The sequence below is a fragment of the Dreissena polymorpha genome, chromosome 3, assembly GCF_020536995.1.
Source record: "Dreissena polymorpha isolate Duluth1 chromosome 3, UMN_Dpol_1.0, whole genome shotgun sequence".
Taxonomy (NCBI): Eukaryota; Metazoa; Mollusca; class Bivalvia; order Myida; family Dreissenidae; genus Dreissena; species Dreissena polymorpha.
In genome coordinates, this window is record NC_068357.1 from 9010455 (window position 1) to 9031577 (window position 21123).

The following is a 21123-nucleotide window of genomic DNA, read 5'->3' on the forward strand; positions in this document are numbered from 1 at the left end:
GCATTGCAACACGAGGTAAATTTACCGGCTGTCATGTACGCAGTAAACAATAACCTGTGACAGAACCCACTGCCACACCTTTACAACAATATATTGGTTATGCAATTGCGGATTTGTGCCATTGGGGTCCTACTTTCCACACCTTACGGCTGTTACAGGTGTGGATTTTACAGGTAAAATCATGTATACGAACATGAAATTCATCTCAAAATTAGTTGACGATAACCGATTTTCAAGAAAATCGCTTTGATATATATTAGGGATGGCAGCGAATACCGATTTCGGTATTCGAATATTCGGTCACCCTTCCGAACGAATATTCGGATATTCGGTCAACATCTGTTGGAAAAAAGTCAACTTTGTTAACCGTACCATTACTCCATGAATTCTACTTTCGTTTTTACCGGAAGTTCACCGGAAGTGTTTAAATATTGACACAGCTTTGCCGTCGTTAATTCGAAGCTGATGTTGTTGATTACTTTTTATTGTTAAAATTGAATGACAAAAACTGTTTTTAAACTATTAATATCGTACATCAACAATAGAACGAGAAACATAATATTACATGACGACAAAATAATTACATGACAAAACAGTTAGATCTACATATAATTAAAGCTGAACTTAAACGAATTACTTAGTATGTACATAGCCACAACACACTTTGAACCTGTTTAACAGACTAAACAGTCAGTCTTTTAAAGTTGCCACGTTTAAAAGACACTTGGATCGGCGACTTCTTATCGGATGATGTCGTGAAATACTTCCAAGCAGCGGAAGGCGTAGGTGGCATTTTGCTTGGACAGATATTTACTTTATGCGTGTAGCAATTATAATATTTTCAATTAAATGAGCGTGAAATACCAAAAACAGTTCTTTAAGTATAATACTTGATTGAATATTGAGTAATTAATTAATGTTTGGACCAAACGATACGCAAATACTCATTAGAGGTTGAGTAAATTATTTTCTAAAAGCTTTTTTGAATGGACAACGTGATTATAACCATACGATCTGTTTTGTTTTTCACACCAAGTCGGCTCTTTCTTTACTCATTTAATCTTTGATCATTTTTAATGTAATTCGAGTTATTAGATCAATACGGGTCGGTGTTTTACTTGCCATACGGTCTTATTTGTTTTTACACAAAGTTTGCTTTTCCTTTACTCATTTAATCTTTGATAATTTTAAATGTAATTCAAGTCATTGGATCAAGTGCATGTCGGTGTTTTGATTGCCGACGCGATTTGCACCTATCATAATTTTGACACAAAGTGTCTGGCTTTGTTAGCGGGATTTACGAACGGTATACTGTCATCACCATAGCGACGCATTAACGCGCCTACCGGAATAAACATTATGACACGAGGAACAACTTTTTTGACAATGTTTGAAGCAAATTTTACGAATACAAAGTCTGTGAAATAACTCGATTTTTTATTTTTCTTCCGAATATTCGATTCGGAAAACAGTATCCGAATATTCGGTCCGGGACCGAATATTCTGATATTCTGATATTCGTTGACATCCCTAATATATATACAATGTAAAAATCAAATTCCGTATGAGATAAATAATGATCGAAGTTGGGACATGGGATTTACTTTGACATAAGCAGAGTTTTGAGATAAGCGAGTTGGGGATAACGAGAATCGAATGTTATTTGATAAAGAGTACCGTATGCTGAAAATCTATCGTCGGTCTGTATCAAAATGAACGTATAAGGGATTTCACGAGGTAAAGATGCGTCATTTTTATTGAGACCGACGACATTAGGTTATCGACTCTCAACTGTCATCTTATATTATATGGATTTTCGAGTTTAATCGTTTCATTTGGCCTAGTCGTGAATTTAATTATATCATAATAATGTGCAATACAATGTCGACTGTGCGCTTCGAATCATGTTGTGCCGTTGTTACTACCTCCACTGGGGGCTGACGAGGTCAAATCGTAGTCCGTTTCGCTACGACGTCGGGTATAGGTTTTACTACGAAAACATTGTGTAAATACACTACTTAATCAGGCGAGTTTCATCTTTTCTGGTGTTTATGGATTAGAGAACGGAACATCCAGTAATAGTAGGTACTTATTTTCAATAACAAACTAATAACAAATACGCGTAATTGCAACCTTTAAGTTTATTTTAAGCTAAAATCGAAATATTTTGATTTGAAGCAATGCATAAGGTGGTTATTCTGTTAAAATAGCTAATTACGGTTACTTAAATAAAATAAAACTACATGTTTCTTTAATTCAGTGTACATTACACATTTTAAAGTGCGAAACAGGTAACGAACATATTTTTTAATTATTCAAATGCTTTTTTTCGAAGGAAATTACAAGTCACTTTATGTATAGGTTTCGCACAGAGTAGGTATTGGTTGCGCAACGAAGTACAAATATAATGTATAGGTTGCTCAACGAAGTTTCTGTATCCATTTCAGGACAAATCACATGCAGTTTGCAGTTACTGCAGACTGCCATTTCCCAGTGCAAAAGATGCCGTGCTTCACTGTGCGCATGAACATCCAAACGAAAAGGTTGAACCCGGTGAAAGCCGGCAGAGTCCCGGCAGAGTCCTGGTATACCGTCACTACGCCGGCACTCACCGGGACTATACCGGCATCAGACCACGGCAGAGCTGCGGCAACGCCCCGGTTTAACCGGGGACAACCGGGACTCCACCGGGAAAGTATTCAAATGTTTCATACCGGTTGTTCCCGATACAGTCCCGGTTGTTCCCGGTGCCAAGCCGGTCGTTGCCGGTCCTACCCGGTGACTTCCGGTTCATACCGGAGGTATTAAACATTTTAATACTTTCCCGGTGGAGCCCTGGTGGAGCCCCGGTTGTCCCCGGTCGTCCACGGTTCATCCCGCTGGAGCACCGGTTCATCCCGGTAGGGCCCCGGTTCAACCCGGTAGATGCCTGATCACGCACTGGGGCTCCGCCGGCATCATAGTGAGACTGGGCCTTAACCGCATTGCAACACGAGGTAAATTTACCGGCTGTCATGTACGCAGTAAACAATAACCTGTGACAGAACCCACTGCCACACCTTTACAACAATATATTGGTTATGCAATTGCGGATTTGTGCCATTGGGGTCCTACTTTCCACACCTTACGGCTGTTACAGGTGTGGATTTTACAGGTAAAATCATGTATACGAACATGAAATTCATCTCAAAATTAGTTGACGATAACCGATTTTCAAGAAAATCGCTTTGATATATATTAGGGATGGCAGCGAATACCGATTTCGGTATTCGAATATTCGGTCACCCTTCCGAACGAATATTCGGATATTCGGTCAACATCTGTTGGAAAAAAGTCAACTTTGTTAACCGTACCATTACTCCATGAATTCTACTTTCGTTTTTACCGGAAGTTCACCGGAAGTGTTTAAATATTGACACAGCTTTGCCGTCGTTAATTCGAAGCTGATGTTGTTGATTACTTTTTATTGTTAAAATTGAATGACAAAAACTGTTTTTAAACTATTAATATCGTACATCAACAATAGAACGAGAAACATAATATTACATGACGACAAAATAATTACATGACAAAACAGTTAGATCTACATATAATTAAAGCTGAACTTAAACGAATTACTTAGTATGTACATAGCCACAACACACTTTGAACCTGTTTAACAGACTAAACAGTCAGTCTTTTAAAGTTGCCACGTTTAAAAGACACTTGGATCGGCGACTTCTTATCGGATGATGTCGTGAAATACTTCCAAGCAGCGGAAGGCGTAGGTGGCATTTTGCTTGGACAGATATTTACTTTATGCGTGTAGCAATTATAATATTTTCAATTAAATGAGCGTGAAATACCAAAAACAGTTCTTTAAGTATAATACTTGATTGAATATTGAGTAATTAATTAATGTTTGGACCAAACGATACGCAAATACTCATTAGAGGTTGAGTAAATTATTTTCTAAAAGCTTTTTTGAATGGACAACGTGATTATAACCATACGATCTGTTTTGTTTTTCACACCAAGTCGGCTCTTTCTTTACTCATTTAATCTTTGATCATTTTTAATGTAATTCGAGTTATTAGATCAATACGGGTCGGTGTTTTACTTGCCATACGGTCTTATTTGTTTTTACACAAAGTTTGCTTTTCCTTTACTCATTTAATCTTTGATAATTTTAAATGTAATTCAAGTCATTGGATCAAGTGCATGTCGGTGTTTTGATTGCCGACGCGATTTGCACCTATCATAATTTTGACACAAAGTGTCTGGCTTTGTTAGCGGGATTTACGAACGGTATACTGTCATCACCATAGCGACGCATTAACGCGCCTACCGGAATAAACATTATGACACGAGGAACAACTTTTTTGACAATGTTTGAAGCAAATTTTACGAATACAAAGTCTGTGAAATAACTCGATTTTTTATTTTTCTTCCGAATATTCGATTCGGAAAACAGTATCCGAATATTCGGTCCGGGACCGAATATTCTGATATTCTGATATTCGTTGACATCCCTAATATATATACAATGTAAAAATCAAATTCCGTATGAGATAAATAATGATCGAAGTTGGGACATGGGATTTACTTTGACATAAGCAGAGTTTTGAGATAAGCGAGTTGGGGATAACGAGAATCGAATGTTATTTGATAAAGAGTACCGTATGCTGAAAATCTATCGTCGGTCTGTATCAAAATGAACGTATAAGGGATTTCACGAGGTAAAGATGCGTCATTTTTATTGAGACCGACGACATTAGGTTATCGACTCTCAACTGTCATCTTATATTATATGGATTTTCGAGTTTAATCGTTTCATTTGGCCTAGTCGTGAATTTAATTATATCATAATAATGTGCAATACAATGTCGACTGTGCGCTTCGAATCATGTTGTGCCGTTGTTACTACCTCGTCCTCAAAGGAAACATCCAGCCACTCCATGACTCTGTATTAACTTTTTTTCTTTATTTTGCCTTCGAGAGATAACCAATACGTCTTCTGTGAGAAACGCATACACGCTAAAGCGTTGTCGTAGCGAGGCTTATACGTATACTGTCAGAGACATGATCATGCCTAATACTAATATTTAGCCTTTATTTCTGATAACTGAGTCACCCTACACATTTCTAAACACACCAGTGGCTTAACGATACATAGATCAATATGGAAATTGTAAAATTGTGTCAATTAAACACAGTTGTAAACCTTAATTGCATTTTTAAAAGTGAAACTTGACTTCGCTTTGAAAATCAGCGGTATATTTCATGTTTAACTGCATAAACCAGACACATCTTGGATTATAATTTGATGTAACAAACCTATGAAATGCCATTATGCTTAAATTCAGAGTTTTGTTATTAGAAAAGCATGATCTTACATGTTTAAAACACAATTTTCGACTAATCCGTTCTCGATGTCATATGTTTTTAAACAATGTTTTCGTAGTAAAACATATACCCGACGTCGTAGCGAAACGGACTACGCTTTGACCTCGTCAGCCCCCAGTGACCTCGTCCTCAAAGGAAACATCCAGCCACTCCATGACTCTGTATTAACTTTTTTTCTTTATTTTGCCTTCGAGAGATAACCAATACGTCTTCTGTGAGAAACGCATACACGCTAAAGCGTTGTCGTAGCGAGGCTTATACGTATACTGTCAGAGACATGATCATGCCTAATACTAATATTTAGCCTTTATTTCTGATAACTGAGTCACCCTACACATTTCTAAACACACCAGTGGCTTAACGATACATAGATCAATATGGAAATTGTAAAATTGTGTCAATTAAACACAGTTGTAAACCTTAATTGCATTTTTAAAAGTGAAACTTGACTTCGCTTTGAAAATCAGCGGTATATTTCATGTTTAACTGCATAAACCAGACACATCTTGGATTATAATTTGATGTAACAAACCTATGAAATGCCATTATGCTTAAATTCAGAGTTTTGTTATTAGAAAAGCATGATCTTACATGTTTAAAACACAATTTTCGACTAATCCGTTCTCGATGTCATATGTTTTTAAACAATGTTTTCGTAGTAAAACATATACCCGACGTCGTAGCGAAACGGACTACGCTTTGACCTCGTCAGCCCCCAGTGAGTACGGCGCAGTTACTTTAATATTGTCACATTTTCTATTAACTTAATTGAGTGCATCATTATATTTACAAATTATATTATTCATATACGCCACAGTGTCTATATTATTTAAACAAAAATTAGTTTGATATTACAAAATGATGTACGCCGGTAAGAAATCTATGTAAACATTAAATACTATTGTTCGGTATATATAAAACCTTAAGAATGTATACAAATTAACACGCATATAAACGCATGTTATGATTTTTACAAGATCGGTACCGACCTTTACCTATGCAATGGTCGTATAATGCATTGACAATTCAAAATTATTCAGATAACCTCTAAGTTAACCGTTGGTATTGAAGAGCAGATATAATATCGAGATAGTTAAAGATGAATAGTTAAAGGACACGACAGCAGTTCACTGAAAGCAATTATATAAACGATTCGTTGCATTTTGATAATTCAATGAAGTCAAAGATAATTACTATTAGGCATGAACATAAAGAATATGAAGAAATATTGTTGTGTTTATAATTACGATGAGAATTAATGTAGAAGTTTCAAAATGTCGTTTGACGTTTTGAAAATTTGGTCAATTATGCTATGTATTTGTTTATCCTTACACGTATAATTGGAGATTTGTTGAAAGCAGTTAGCAAGTTTCGATTCCTATCCAGAACGAATGCTTATGGTAAATAACACGGTGCCTATACCACGTGACTTTTTCGGATCTGTGTTGGGAGAATAAAGCGCGACCCAGTTAACATTTTTGAGGATCTCTTTTTAAATTATTCACTATTTTTAATGGGATATAGTGGAGAGGCCGCTCATTCGTGAGAGTTGTCTATAGGTATCATGATCTTTTTAAACAAATAAGTATTTTTTCAGTAAAGTGCTACCGCGCGTTTGAACGGTTAGAAAAATGTCGGATCAGTGTGGGGACCTCATATTACAAACGCGCGGTTGCACTCTACTGAAAAAAAATACTTATTCGTTTAAAAAGATCATGATACCTATAAACAACTCTCACGAATGAGCGGGCTCTCCTCTTTATCCCATTAAAAATGGTAAAATATTTAAACAGACATCATTAAAAATGTTAACTGGGTCGCGCTTTATTCTCCCAACACGGATCTTAAAAAGTCACGTGGTATAGGCACTGTGAAATTAAGAAGGATAATCTTATATGATGCTAACAGTGGTGACACGCATACAGGTTAGATATTTGGTTGAGCTTAATCTAAATATAAAATCACAATATAAATAATTCATAGTAAAGAATACATGCTCATTTAAAAGATCAATATCTATTGTTCCGGTTACTGTTGTTGTTGATGATGATTATATTGATGATAAAGGTGGTGGTGTTGATGATAATAATAAATAATAATAAATATTTGACTTTGACACGAATCATTATTTTGTTGTTGTTTCATTATTTCTAGTAATTCTTATGCAAAGAAGTAGTGGGGACATTCGGATTACAACTTGTTACGATTTTTAAAGAGAATAAAGAGAATAGGACATGAACAACTAACGTTTTGTGCAAAAAATAACTTTTATGTAACAATTAATATTATCGGTTATGAACAAGAAAAAGATATTAAGATAATGTGTATACTAGTTTTTTCCCATTGCGAGAAACAATTGAAATGAGTGTAAACATAGAGAAATGTCGATATAATTAACGTTTTATACTTCGAGGCCTTAAAGGGATCTTTTCACAGTTTGGTAAATTGACAAAATTGAAAAAAATTGTTTCAGAATCGCAAATATTTGGTTTAGTTATGATATTTGTGAGGAAACTGTATAACTGAACATTTGCTATGGTCTAATATAGCCATTTTATGCATCTTTTGACGATTTAAAAACCTAAAAATTATAAAGCGTTGCAACGCGAAACGATTGCATAATTTGGAGAGTTCTGTTGTTGTCGTTTTGTGAAACTACGAAGATTGCTTATATAACGTATAAAATACGCTTCTTATGTATGCTTGGCAGGATAGCTCAGTTGGCTATTGCGTTTTTACATCAGGAATTCGCGGGTCACTGGTTCGATCCCTGCTGCGGGCTCCTTTTTTTCCTTTTTTAAATTTTATTTTTGATCTTTTACTGCAGCTTTTAAAATTTTATGTTTACATTTTTCAATATAAAGCATTTAATTACAAACTTCAAAACATGCCAAAATCTGTGAAAAGGCCCCTTTAAAGCAGAACAAGAAAAATCATCATACATATATGCTGATGGGAAGGCGTAATTGATATGTAAAACATAATTATTTTCATTCCCGAAATTCCCGGGTGCTTCACCGCTCGTTGGATTGTTTTGTTTTGGCACACACTATATAAAAGAAAAATAACTCAAAGCATGCTTGATCAGGTTGAATTTCGTCTTGTATACTTTAAAACATTATTGCTAATGTTTGGTTGATTGATTTAACAATTTACCCTAGGGATAATATAAACGAATACTAGCACGAACCTGTCAAGCGAGGTGAACATATTTACGTACTGCTGCAAAGGCATTCTAGGAGTATTTAATAACATTAGCACACATTTTTAATTAAGTGAAGTCTTACGATTATACCAAGGCTATGTTTTACGTAGTAATAGACTGCATATATCACAATTATATTACAGTTAATACTAAATCATCACATAAATTTAATACTTTGACTGGTATAAATTGTGTGTGTGTCCATATTAACACGATATTGAAGTACTTGAGCCCGTTACAATGAATACTTCGAAGCAAATAATCTTTTTATAAATCTTTACTTTTGAGTACATCATAGAAACAACATTAAACGTACAAAAGCAGGTTATCATCGTTTATTGAGTTACGTCGAAATACATGTAAAAAGGTGCAACTCCATGAGTATTATGTTATGATTTCTTTTCTTCGGGAACACGTGATTCTTACAAACGCAAATTTGACTGACGTTCCTTAAAATCAGATTAAAACATGTTCATTATTTATCGTTAAAATCCTTTTCATTTGACGAATAATCCTTATTCAAAAGGACTATCTGGCCTTTCAAGCAGGTATATTATGTCTCTTAGCCAAAAAAATTTCGTTTTTTTCTCTGCTCCAAAGTTCCTTAGCAGACTAAGCAATTGCTGAATTCGCCGCTTTCCATAAAGCATAATATTGCTTTTAGCTGACCATATTATGCCTACAATACATAAAAAACTCAACAGTTTCAAATGTTTTGGTCAAACAAAGAATGGTATATTCAAATAGGCCTTTTAGCAATTCCCATAAATCTCGTACAACAAATGAGAAGAAGTAGTGTGAGTATAATAAACTAAGAAGGATGCACTATTGTTTCTGTATTTAGTAACACTGCATGCATAACATGTAAACATTGATATTCACGTTGAAACTAATGCAGGCTAAGGTTTATAAATTAACTGTTGCGAAAAAAAGCGTTAATAGTTCTATAAAAACATGGATTCAATTTGGTGAAAGGAATTTGATAAAAACTTACACAAACATTATACATAGGTACCTACACGTGGTGTTTAGGAGCATTGAGATTTTTTCTAAAAAAGATTCGCACACGGATCCAAAAATAAACAGACTAGGTTTATGACCGGTCGACGTCCTTCGTACTTCCTTCGCAGTTAGTTTTTGTTTTTGTTAATAAAAATTTCTGCTCCTCACAATGAGATATTTGATATCGCAATTTGCTTCGTCAAAGACTCGAGAAATAAGCCTTATAGTGTCGCATGTAGTATGTTATTGAATGTCTCCCGTTCAAAATATGCAAACATGTTTCAGGCACAAAGAAAATGTGCGACCACTACGCATATTTTTGCAGGTTGTATCATTTTTTCTTGTCTGATAGTCACAAGAAAGTGTATGCGTAGCGGTTCAAATCGTCGTATATACGTGCAAAATTACGTACTTTAATTCAACATAAAAGCGTATTTATTAGAGCATTGCTTCGCATATGCAGGGTTTCTTAAAACGTCAATCTTCCGCGAGATGCATTTCATTAATTTTCGCCTTTTCCCTAATTCCTTAATGCACAGGAGTCAGCATTATAAGCTTATTTAGCTCCAACAATAGCTGATCAACTTATGTATTCCAATCCTACGTTCTCAAACACGTGACATTATAGATAAAAGAATAAACATGTTGAAGTGGCTATCAGGGTATTACAGGCGTCACATAATATGTCAAAATGCCATATAGCAAACATCATTTTCCCTAATACAAAACAATGAAACATAATGTCATCGAAGAACAATATGAACCCAAACATGCAAAATATAAGATTTATTCATTGTTCCGGAATTTTTTAAGCAATTGTCTGTTGGCATTTTAATGCCACTGCATTACTAATTGATACCAACGTATTTGCGATTGCAACAACGATGCATTTCATTTAAATCCACGACAAATGATGTTTGAAACACACCTTACAAACCAAAGCTAGGTCACGCAATAATGTTTGAAGCTTGAGAAAAATAGCTCAATTCGATTCTGAGTTTTATAATACGTACAGAAGTTTATTATGTTTTATCCAAGTGACATATTGACCAAGCAAGCCAAAAACAACATACACAAGATAACGATAACTTTAAAACGCACTTTATAGTTTTGAAATGTCGATTCATAGTTTGAAATAACCAATGACATTTTTTTTTCGAATACTTGCTATTGCCAAGATTTGTGTTTCGTTTTCATTTTATAATACTTTTAGTTTTCTTTATATTATATGCCTCTTTGAGACTAAACATGAAAAATATGTTTCAAACATATATCAATTTGGAAGTAATAAAATCGTATAACATTATTATCCCTCGGATTTATAAATTACTTTTAAACCGTTTAATTATTACTTTAAATCCAGTGGTGATGTATCCCACCCTCAAAAGCAGCACTGCATATAACAAGCCACATTTCGCCTGTTTTCAAATGCATAGCATATACATTGTAAGTGAAATATATGCGCAGGAATATTGAAGCCCATTAGCCCAAGAAATAAATTATTCAATGGCTTTAATTTCACATACAACTAACTACTAACTACTATAGATATTCATTATCAAATAGAGAATCACTGTCAGTATCTCATATATTTACAATTATTGTATTATAATTCTCGAGACAATACTTTATGCACATACGCGTATTTGTAAAGAGTCACTGTGTCACTCGCTAGAATTTCTCAACGAGGACACAAGTCGGTTACAGCGTAAGAATAAAAGTTTTACAAAATAATATTAAATATATTATCTTTCAAAGCTGTATGACTTTTGCATTGCTTTGTGTTTCATAATTACTGTATCGTCTTTTAAAGTTCCATTGTCTTAACCACAGCAATTTGACTGTTTTAACATAACGTATATTATGAATCAATTATCACACTGTATTTATCAGACTTGACGTGAACTCGCATTGGATAGTATATTAATAAATCATATATATCAAAGGTAATAACAGACATAATAGGTATCCATAAATGTATTTACTATGCACCATTCAAATAAATAGCATATGAACTACGCCATTACAACACACGGTTAAGTCTATACTTTACCTTAACACTAAGCCGCAATATAATGTAATCTGCGAATGAACTATTTTTGAACCACATACATGCAAAAAATACACAATTTGTCGGTCCCGAGACTTTATATAGTCGTTGATTTAGTATTTATTAACATATTTAAGTTAATCATGATCCGTTGTACAAGGAAAACAACAGTAAATTGAAATTATAATGTATATCCCATACACTTACCGTTCACTTGCGAAACATACTTAAAAATGATGAATCTGCATTTCAACATCCATTGACAACAGTCATGATATTGTGTTTCTAAATGGTTTGTAAAAAAGTATAAATGACAATTATTTTTATAGTAACTATAAAAAGATCTTCGTGATATATTGACAAACCGCTGTCTAATACAATTATCGTTAAATGTTAATGCCATCAATACAGCATAGGATAGTAAACATTTTTTTCCAAGTTGTTAATGCCACGAATGTACAGCTCTAGGTCGTCACTGTTTAATTTCATGTTCAGGAGTATTTCATTACAGTACATATTAGTTTATATCATTGTAATTAATATATTATTGTCGTTATCGTATCAAGTCACTACAACTTTAATCATATCGAGACCAAACACAATGGAAATAATATTGAATAATATATATATATATAAACTTAGGAAAGTCAGCAACCTAAAAAAACAAGACAGGTACATAACTTCACGAAATGTTTGCTATTGTATGTGTTAGGTTTGATGAAAATGAATGTTTTCAAATAATGGCATTATCTTCCATACCTTTGAACGTCCTTAATTGACAAATCCCCTGCGTCGAGTTGCACAACACGGACACGACGATTAATCCGAGACATAGATCTGTGAAACACCATTCAGCATTTGAACATCATTTAGAATCAAATAACACTGAACTATTTAAGAATAATTCTAGTAGTTACTACAAGGTTCATCAGATTAAACTAACTTCATTGTTAAACCAGATCGTATTATTTCTTAAACCAACAATCCATTAACGCATTATAGCATGCTGAAAATACACTTAAAGGCACACTGTCGTTTTAAACGACATTTACTAAAAGGGACATTTTATATTAAACGGCTACATGCAATATCAAAAGGTTCCTTGATGCAACGGTGGGTCTTACTTTTGATAATGTTTGTTTTATAAAACAATTCTGAATTCAATCCTTGATCGATATCGAATGTGTTTGTATGTAATAACCTTCTAAACTAGTAAAGGAATTAAATGAAAGACACACTTCAATTTATGTTTATTAGTTGATATTAATACATGTGACTTTATATACCTATCCGATAGCTAATAAATACCCAGAATAAAGAAATGTGATACATGTATGTTTATTTATGGTCTGATAAGCCGAAAAACATATGTGTTAATGAATTTACCCGTACAGATACGTCAACATAATCGAATAATGAACATCAGTAATAATGATAAAGTATACATTGAAAAATATGCATAATCGCGATCTTTCGAATAGCTTTAATCTGTTTTACAGATTTCGCCTTTTGATTGGCATTCTACAGATCTGATACGAAATTTCGCTATTGTAAATAGCTGGTTCGTAGCTTCAAAACATGCTTTAAAATGATGAGAACCATCGAACTCGAGATCTTACACGTTAACTTCATAATGGGGACTTCATTTAACAAAATTGGGTCTTTAAAATAGCGAAACTTTTGAAAAAAACATCGATAGAAATTTATATAAACAAAAACACACGATTGATTGATAGTTGTGCAAACCAATTTTAAGTTGACGATTATGTAAAATAATCAGAGAAAAAATATTTGCAAAGCAAAGTTTTGATATAGAAGTACAACTCTCTGAAATAAACGACTTTTTAACAGCCTGCTATGCTTAAAACAAACTTAATAAAGCGGTGCACGTTAGAAAGTGGAACACTTCTTCAATGTTTTGGGAAAGAATGTCACTAAATATTGCATCAAATGAAGTTTAAACTTGCACAACGGGCGATACACCGCATTTCACTTCGTCTGCATATGAGATTTTAATAAATCTGTCGTCTAAATGGCAAGTGTCGTATATCAACAGTTAAACCCAAAATGCATATTTAAAGAGACATATGAACATATCAGCGCATGTGATTTGGCAACACTTACGGACAGTTTTTTAATAAGATTTATAGTCGAAATAAAAACAGACCAACTAAAAAAACTTAAATCCTAAATAAACTAAAGAATCAAGCATCACGTGTATAGTATTGACAGCTGCTTTTGAGCTCGATTGTCGGCTCTGGTACTGTTTAAAAGAATTGCGGGTACTATAAAGTAAACTTAAAAGTACCCAGAGTAAGGGAAATATGCTAAAAATTACCCCGGAGTATTTCAGGGAGCATTTTAGCATTTTTCCGTACCCGCGCTACAGGGTAATATTCGTTAAAACATATTTATAAAAAAAACACATGTTCTATTGATGTACCTTTGAAATTGTGCATGCTTTGTACTTATTTCAAACGCATGTTAGATATTATTATGTATGCGTGTAAATAATGATGAGTGTAAATGCTTCATTCAACGTAAACTTTACATTTTCAATCACTTCTGCATGCAACACATGTATTTCCACCTTGTTTATATAACTTTAGTATTAACTATTTAATTAATTATTATGACAAAGATAAAAGAGATTTAGTTGAATTTTAATTTAAATATTTAAACTCACTACGTTAATTTTGAAATCTGAAATAACAACGGGTCAACTTGACACATTACCAAGACAAATGAATGACATTGTAGTCACCGCCAAATAACTTTCAATTCAAACCCCAGCATTAATTGTATTTACCTATTCGAAGCACCCTAACCTCATGTTCCTTAATATATTCACGAATCATTAGAGCCACACACCTTGAAATGAAATACACGTTAATCAATACATATAGATGAAATTTTAAAGTAAGCAAAATTGTCATTAAATCTATAGCCTAGTTAGCAAGTTCTTTATTTTTTATTTAGTATTAAGTAGGATTTCTATATGTATACGTCCATTTTGACAAACGCGATTATTTTTAAGTGCAAAAAAGACGACGTATTACTACATTGTAGCTATCAGATATATTCTAATTGGCATAGATACAATTAAATCTAACGCCTAGTTAGCCAGTAATTTATTATTTTTCAAACGGTGACGCTTTTAAAACCGAAAGTAGGATTTCTAGACGTATACATCAATTTCAAGAAAAGCGATTATTGTTAAGTTTTAAAGCGCAAAAAAGGCGGATTTCTACCTTGTAACCACCAGCTTAATTCTAATTGGCATAGATAAAAGATGTTATTTATTTATACTTAAATTTACTTTCATGTCAAGGTATGTGGCTTTAAGAGCATATAACATTAAACTCACAGTAAAGGGAAACCGACTCATTGATATTTTTGTATATCAACAAGATGATATTTCAGATCATAAAATACAATAAAAGCGTGTACGCTAATGTGTAATTAAATATGATGACGTGTGGAAGCATGCATTCGTCGTGCAATCCTAGGAAAAAAAATATTGCATTATGAAAAGCCGTGAATAACTTGAAAAGATAAACATAAAATTGCCGGTGCAAAACGCACTCAAGCTTCTTGGAATAGAGCAATCAGAGCAGCTATTGTTTCGTGCATCGTGCTGCAGCCTGCTGTGGGAAGTTTATTGAGATTGCTATTAATTTTATACAACACTTTCAAAAGCATTATGGCATATGGAAATACTTGTATCGTGTTTGTTAAACTGTGTTTGTTTGCTTAGTGCATATTATGATTAATTCTGATCAAAGAATGACACAAGCATGCCCTTATTTCGAGTTTAATCCCAGTGCTTTGCGTGACCATTCCAATACGATAGCCTCAGTTGAAGGCATATTAATGTTGAGACCAAGTGCCTTTAAAAAAGAATCAGCTTATCGACGATGATGAGTTTTACATAATACAAAATATTTGACTTTGGCCAAATTTTGTTGTTGTTTCATTATTACTAGTACTTGTCAGGCAAAGAAGTAGGGGGGACATTCGGATTACAACTTGTTACGATTTTTTAAGAGAATAAAGAGAATATGACATGAAGAATTCAAGTTAATTTTTGCACAAACATGAACTTTTATGTAACAATTGACATTATCGGTAATGAACAAGAAACAGATATTAAGATAACATGTGTACTAGGTTTTATCCCATTGCGAGAAACAATTTAAATGAGTGTGAATATAGAGAAATGTTGATAGAATAAACATTTACTTCGAGACCTTAAAGCAGAAAGACAAAACCCATCATACATATTGACTGAGGGGGAGGCGTAATTGATATGTAAAACATAATTATTTTCATTGCCGAAATTAAAGTGCTTTTCCGCTCGTTGGATTGTTTTGGCACACGCTATATAAAAGAAAAATAACACAAAGCATGCTTGATCAGATCGAATTTCCTCTTCTATACGTTTAAACATTATTGCTGATGTTTTGTTGATTGATTTAACAATTACCATAGGGAGAATATATACGGAATATTACGCTTGTCAATTGTTCCAAGAGTTTGTATCACTCGAGTGGCTTGTGTGATGACGTATCACACGAGAGGCGGAGCCTCGAGTGTGATGCGAAATAGCACACGCCACGAGAGTGGTATAAACTCTTGAAACAATTGACTAGCGTAATATTCATTTTATTATATACAACAACTAACGAAAACAGTTAACAAATGTATTTTTTACTTTAACAAAACTGACAAAACAATGACTACAACGGTACGCCATAGTTTATTTAAGACGGGTATAAATACAGTTTATGTAAATTAACGTGTAAACATTCGAACCGGGAAAACACAGGTTTCCGACACGCTTACCTTATTGCCATCGTTAATCCAATTTTTATCAAAATTAAGTTGACAACTTAAATCCGATGACGATGAACGTTGAAACGATATATCTCCCATTTCTTTATCGAAACTAAGTTTAAACCACACTATTTTATTGTATTCCTATCGAAATATACATTTATGCATGATAAACACACACTCCAAAATACGTTTTTAACACATAGTTTACTGCTAAAAAAACACCACCTCCTACATGTCCTTACAGAGTTTAGATAAAACTATTGTGTTTTGTCACAGAAATGACGTCACACGATGTACTACGTAAAATATTTCGTAAAATAAAATATTTCTAGTTTCGGTGCGTGTAATGTGACGTCATTAAATGGGTCGAAGTAGTCCGGCTAGTCTGGTAATACGGAATTGGAAACAGCGAGTAGCGTAATACGGGATTTTTATTTCAACGATTGATACAACCTGTATTTTGTTAAAAGCATTAAACAGGTATATAATTAAAACGAATACTAGGACGAGCCTATCGAGCCAGGTGAACGTATATACGTACTGCTGCAAAGGAATTCTAGGAGTATTTAATGACATTAGAACACATTTTTGTAATTAAGTTAAGTCTTACGATTATACATACCTAGGCTATGTTTTACATAGTAAAAAACTGCATATATCATAATAATATTACAGATAATAAAAATTCATAACATAAATTTAAGCAAGTCCCATTGATCTTATACAACAAATCAGCAATAGTAGTGTGAGTATAATAAACTTAGTAGGATGCACAATTGTTTCTGTATTTTGTAACACTGCATGCATAACATGTAAAAATTGATTTCCACGTTCAAATAAATGCAGGCAAAGGATTATAAATAAACTGTGGCGAACAAAAGCAGGCATAGTTCTATTAAAATATGGATTCAATTTGATGAAAGGAATTTGATAAAAACTTACACAAACATTATACATAGGCACCTACACATGGTGTTTAGGAGCCTTGAGCATTTTTCTTAAAAGGACTCGCACATGTATCAAAAAATGAACATACTAGATTAATAAACGGTCAACGTCCTTCGTCCTTCGTTCGCAGTTTGTTTTTGTTTTGTTTTTGTAGGAGAAATGCCTGCTTCTCACAATTAGATATTTGATATTGCGTGTTTTGTCATACATAAGCAGTTTTCGCATAATACATTGCAAAGCAAAGCTAGGCCTCGCAATCATGTTTGAAGATTAATAAAAATAGCTTAAGTCGATTCTGACTTTTATATTACGTACAGAAGTATAATTATTATGTTTTATTTAAGTGACATATTGACCATGCAAGCCAAAACAATGCAAACAAGATAACAGTAAATGTAAAACGCACTTTATAGTTTTGAAACGTTGATTCATACTGTGAAATAACCAATGACATTATCGAATACTTGCTATTGCCAAGATTTGTGTTTCGTTTTCATTATATGATACATTTAGTTTGCTAAATAGTATATGCCACTTTGAGATTAAGGTAGTGCACCTCTAATGGGCACATATCCAAATATAATCTAATTAATTATTTTCTTAATCAGCATCATTTCACTGAACTACATGCAAATTTGTAGGTAGACTTTCCGTGCTTTTTAAAAAAATATACCGTTTTTTTTCAAAACCACCCCCACGCTCAGCTTTTGTACAGTTTATTTTCACCCCTGGGGTATATAAAAGTTCCATAATTCATTCAAATTTCTAAATATGGGCATGCTGTTGGTGTGTATAGATGCAGTAAAGGTGTTTAAAATTTAAACAAGATTAAATAAGTATTCTTTTACAGACATTTATTTTTTACAAATTTTTATCTATGGAAGAGCGCCATGAAATGTAAGTGATTTCAGCCAAGTAAAAATTGGGTCGGTTAAAAACAAAGTGTCATAAAATTCAAAATAGTACCATTTAAGTTATATTTTAAACATAGTTTTTATTGAAACACTAAATACAGCAAAAATACCAAGAAATAGACAAATTTACCGTTTACTTTTTGAAATAAAAATAAAAATTCAACATGCATCATCCGTATTTTCAGCAGTAAATCCCCCAATTTAGCCATAACGTTGTTTTAATTTAAAAAATTGAAGGATGTGCATAAAAATTTCAACATATTAACAACAAAACATAGCATATATGCATCATTAAAGGGATCTTTTCACGCTTTGGTAAATTGACAAAATTGAAAAAAGTTGTTTCAGATTCGTAAGTTTTCGTTTTAGTTATGATATTTGTGAGGAAACAATAATACTGAACATTAACCATGCTCTATTATAGCCATTATATGCATCTTTTGACGATTTTAAAACCTAAAAATTATAAAGCGTTGCAACGCGAAACGATTGAATAATTTGGAGAGTTCTGTTTTTGTCGTTAAATTTTGTGAAACTACGAAGATTGCTTATATAAGGTATAAAATACGTCATGAATATGTACTCGGCGGAATAGCTCAGTAGGCTAGAGCGTTTTTACTTCAGGACTCTAGCAGGACTCCAGGGGTCACTGGTTCGAAACCTGCTCTGGGCAATGTTCTTTTCCTTTTTTTATTTTTTTTCTTGATTTTTTACTGGAGCTTTTATGATCCAATGTTTCCATTTATCAATATAAAGCATTTAATGAATAAGTTAAAAAAATGACAAAATCTGTGAAAAGGCCCCTTTAAATCAAATTACGTTAGAAAAGAAATAAAACGTGTCGCAAAAACTATGCGATGTCGGTAGGATTCGATCCTGCGCGGGAAGATCCCAAAAGATTTATAGTCCATCGCCTTAACCACTAGGCCACGACAACTTCACATTTGCGCAAGCTTAAATTAGATATGCATACGTAAACAGGTAAAAAGGCTCGCCAATCTTTGAAGAAATCGCGAAATCGTATTTTTTCAGATGATATTTGGATCAAAGTCAATATTTATTGTGAAAATAATGTATTCTAAAGGAATTAAGTAAACATATAACAAAATTCGAACTTTGAAAAAAATAAAATGCATCTCTCGGAAATAACCGATCATTGAAGATCGACAATGATCGTAAAATAAATCGCGGGAAATCATTAGAGGTGCACTACCTTAACATGAAAAATATGTTTCATTCATATCTCAATGTGGAAGTGATCGAAACGTATAACATTATTATCCATCGGACTTATACATTACTTTTAAACCGTTTAATTATTACTTTTAATCCAGTAGTGATATACATGTAGCCACCCTCAAAAGCAGCACTGCATATAATAAGCCACATTTCGGCTAATTTAAAATTCATCGCATATACATTGTAAGTGAAAGATGTGCGTTTTCTTTATACAATTACGATGGATCGTGCAAAATTGCTTAACAAATAGTTTGGCGAAAGAGTTTATTTTTTGTTTGAAATGTATGAATATGAATACAGGAATATTGAAGCCCCTAAGCCCAAGAAATAAATTATTCGAAACTTCCGCCTATCGTATGTTTGAGAACATTTGCAATTCGGGACACAAGTTGCAACAAAGACCACACACTGCTATGGATTAAAAAAGTGCCAATAGAGGATACAAGTGACAATGTGAGACACACATGGCTTTAATTTCACATAAAACTAGCTACTAACTAATATATATATTCCTTATCAAATAGGGATTCACTGTCAGTTTATCATATATTTACAATTATTGTTATATAATTCTCGAGACAATACTTTATGCACATACGCGTATTTGTAAAGAGTCACTGTTTCACTCGCTAGAATTTCTCAACGAGGACACAAGTCGGTTACAGCGTAAGAATAAGAGTTTTACAAAATAATATGATATATATTCTCTCTTAAAGCTGTATGAATTTTGTATTGTGTTGTGATTCATAATAACTTGATAGTTTATTTAGAGGTCCACTGTCTTGACCATAGCAATATGACCTTTGTCCGTTCGGATAATATATGTATTAATCATGTATTTCAAAGATAATACCAGACATAAAGTGTATCCTTAAATATTTTCACCATAAAATAATCACAGGAAGTACCTGACATAACTGTTCTCCATGGACGTATTCACGATGCGCCATTACAGCGACGGTTAGGTCAATACTTTACCTTAACACTAAGCCGCCCTGAGATTAAATCTGTGATTGAACTATTGTTTACCCATAAAGCATGCAAACACCACACGTTGTGGGTAAGGAGACTTTTATAGTCGTTGTTGTTCTATTATTTATTAATATATTTGAGTTTAACATGATATGTCGTTTAAAGCAGACGACCGTAGATTCAAATTATCATGCATATCCCTTACTCTTAACCTTCACTTGCGAAACATACAGAAAAAAAATATATGTTTATTTAAACATCTTATCCATTCACAAAAATTATGTTTATGTTTTTCTAAAGGGTTTGTAAAAAGTATGACAATTATTGTTAAAGGAACTTTACAAATATATTCGTGTGATAAATTGGCAAGCGGCTTTCTAGTGCAATTGTCTTTAAATGTTAATTCCATCAATACCGCATAGGTTAGGAAACATTATTTGTCAAAGCTGTTACGATAGTTGTATGTCAAGCTCAATGTCGTCAGATTTAAGTTTCATGTTCAAGAGTATTTCATTACTGTATAGATTTGTTTATATTATTTATAATTAATGTATTATTGTCGTTCTTGT

The 21123-nt window shown here is 33.3% G+C and overlaps 1 protein-coding gene across 5 annotated transcripts in view; it reads right to left on the reverse strand.

Moving 5' to 3' along the window:
• Positions 1-21123, reverse strand: part of LOC127874062 (cholecystokinin receptor type A-like) — a 92798-nt gene that overhangs the window by 54167 nt on the left and 17508 nt on the right. Inside the window, exons 1-2 of one of the 5 annotated variants that reach the window (XM_052418175.1) lie at positions 16488-16680; positions 12402-12479 (exon numbers count right to left, since the gene is read on the reverse strand). The exons of 3 other annotated variants lie outside the window; for them this stretch is intronic. The gene's annotated coding sequence lies outside the window, so the exon portion shown is untranslated. Of the gene's footprint in view, positions 1-12401; positions 12480-16487; positions 16681-21123 lie in introns of those variants that run through there. One more of the 5 variants, XM_052418174.1, reaches the window with a different exon arrangement.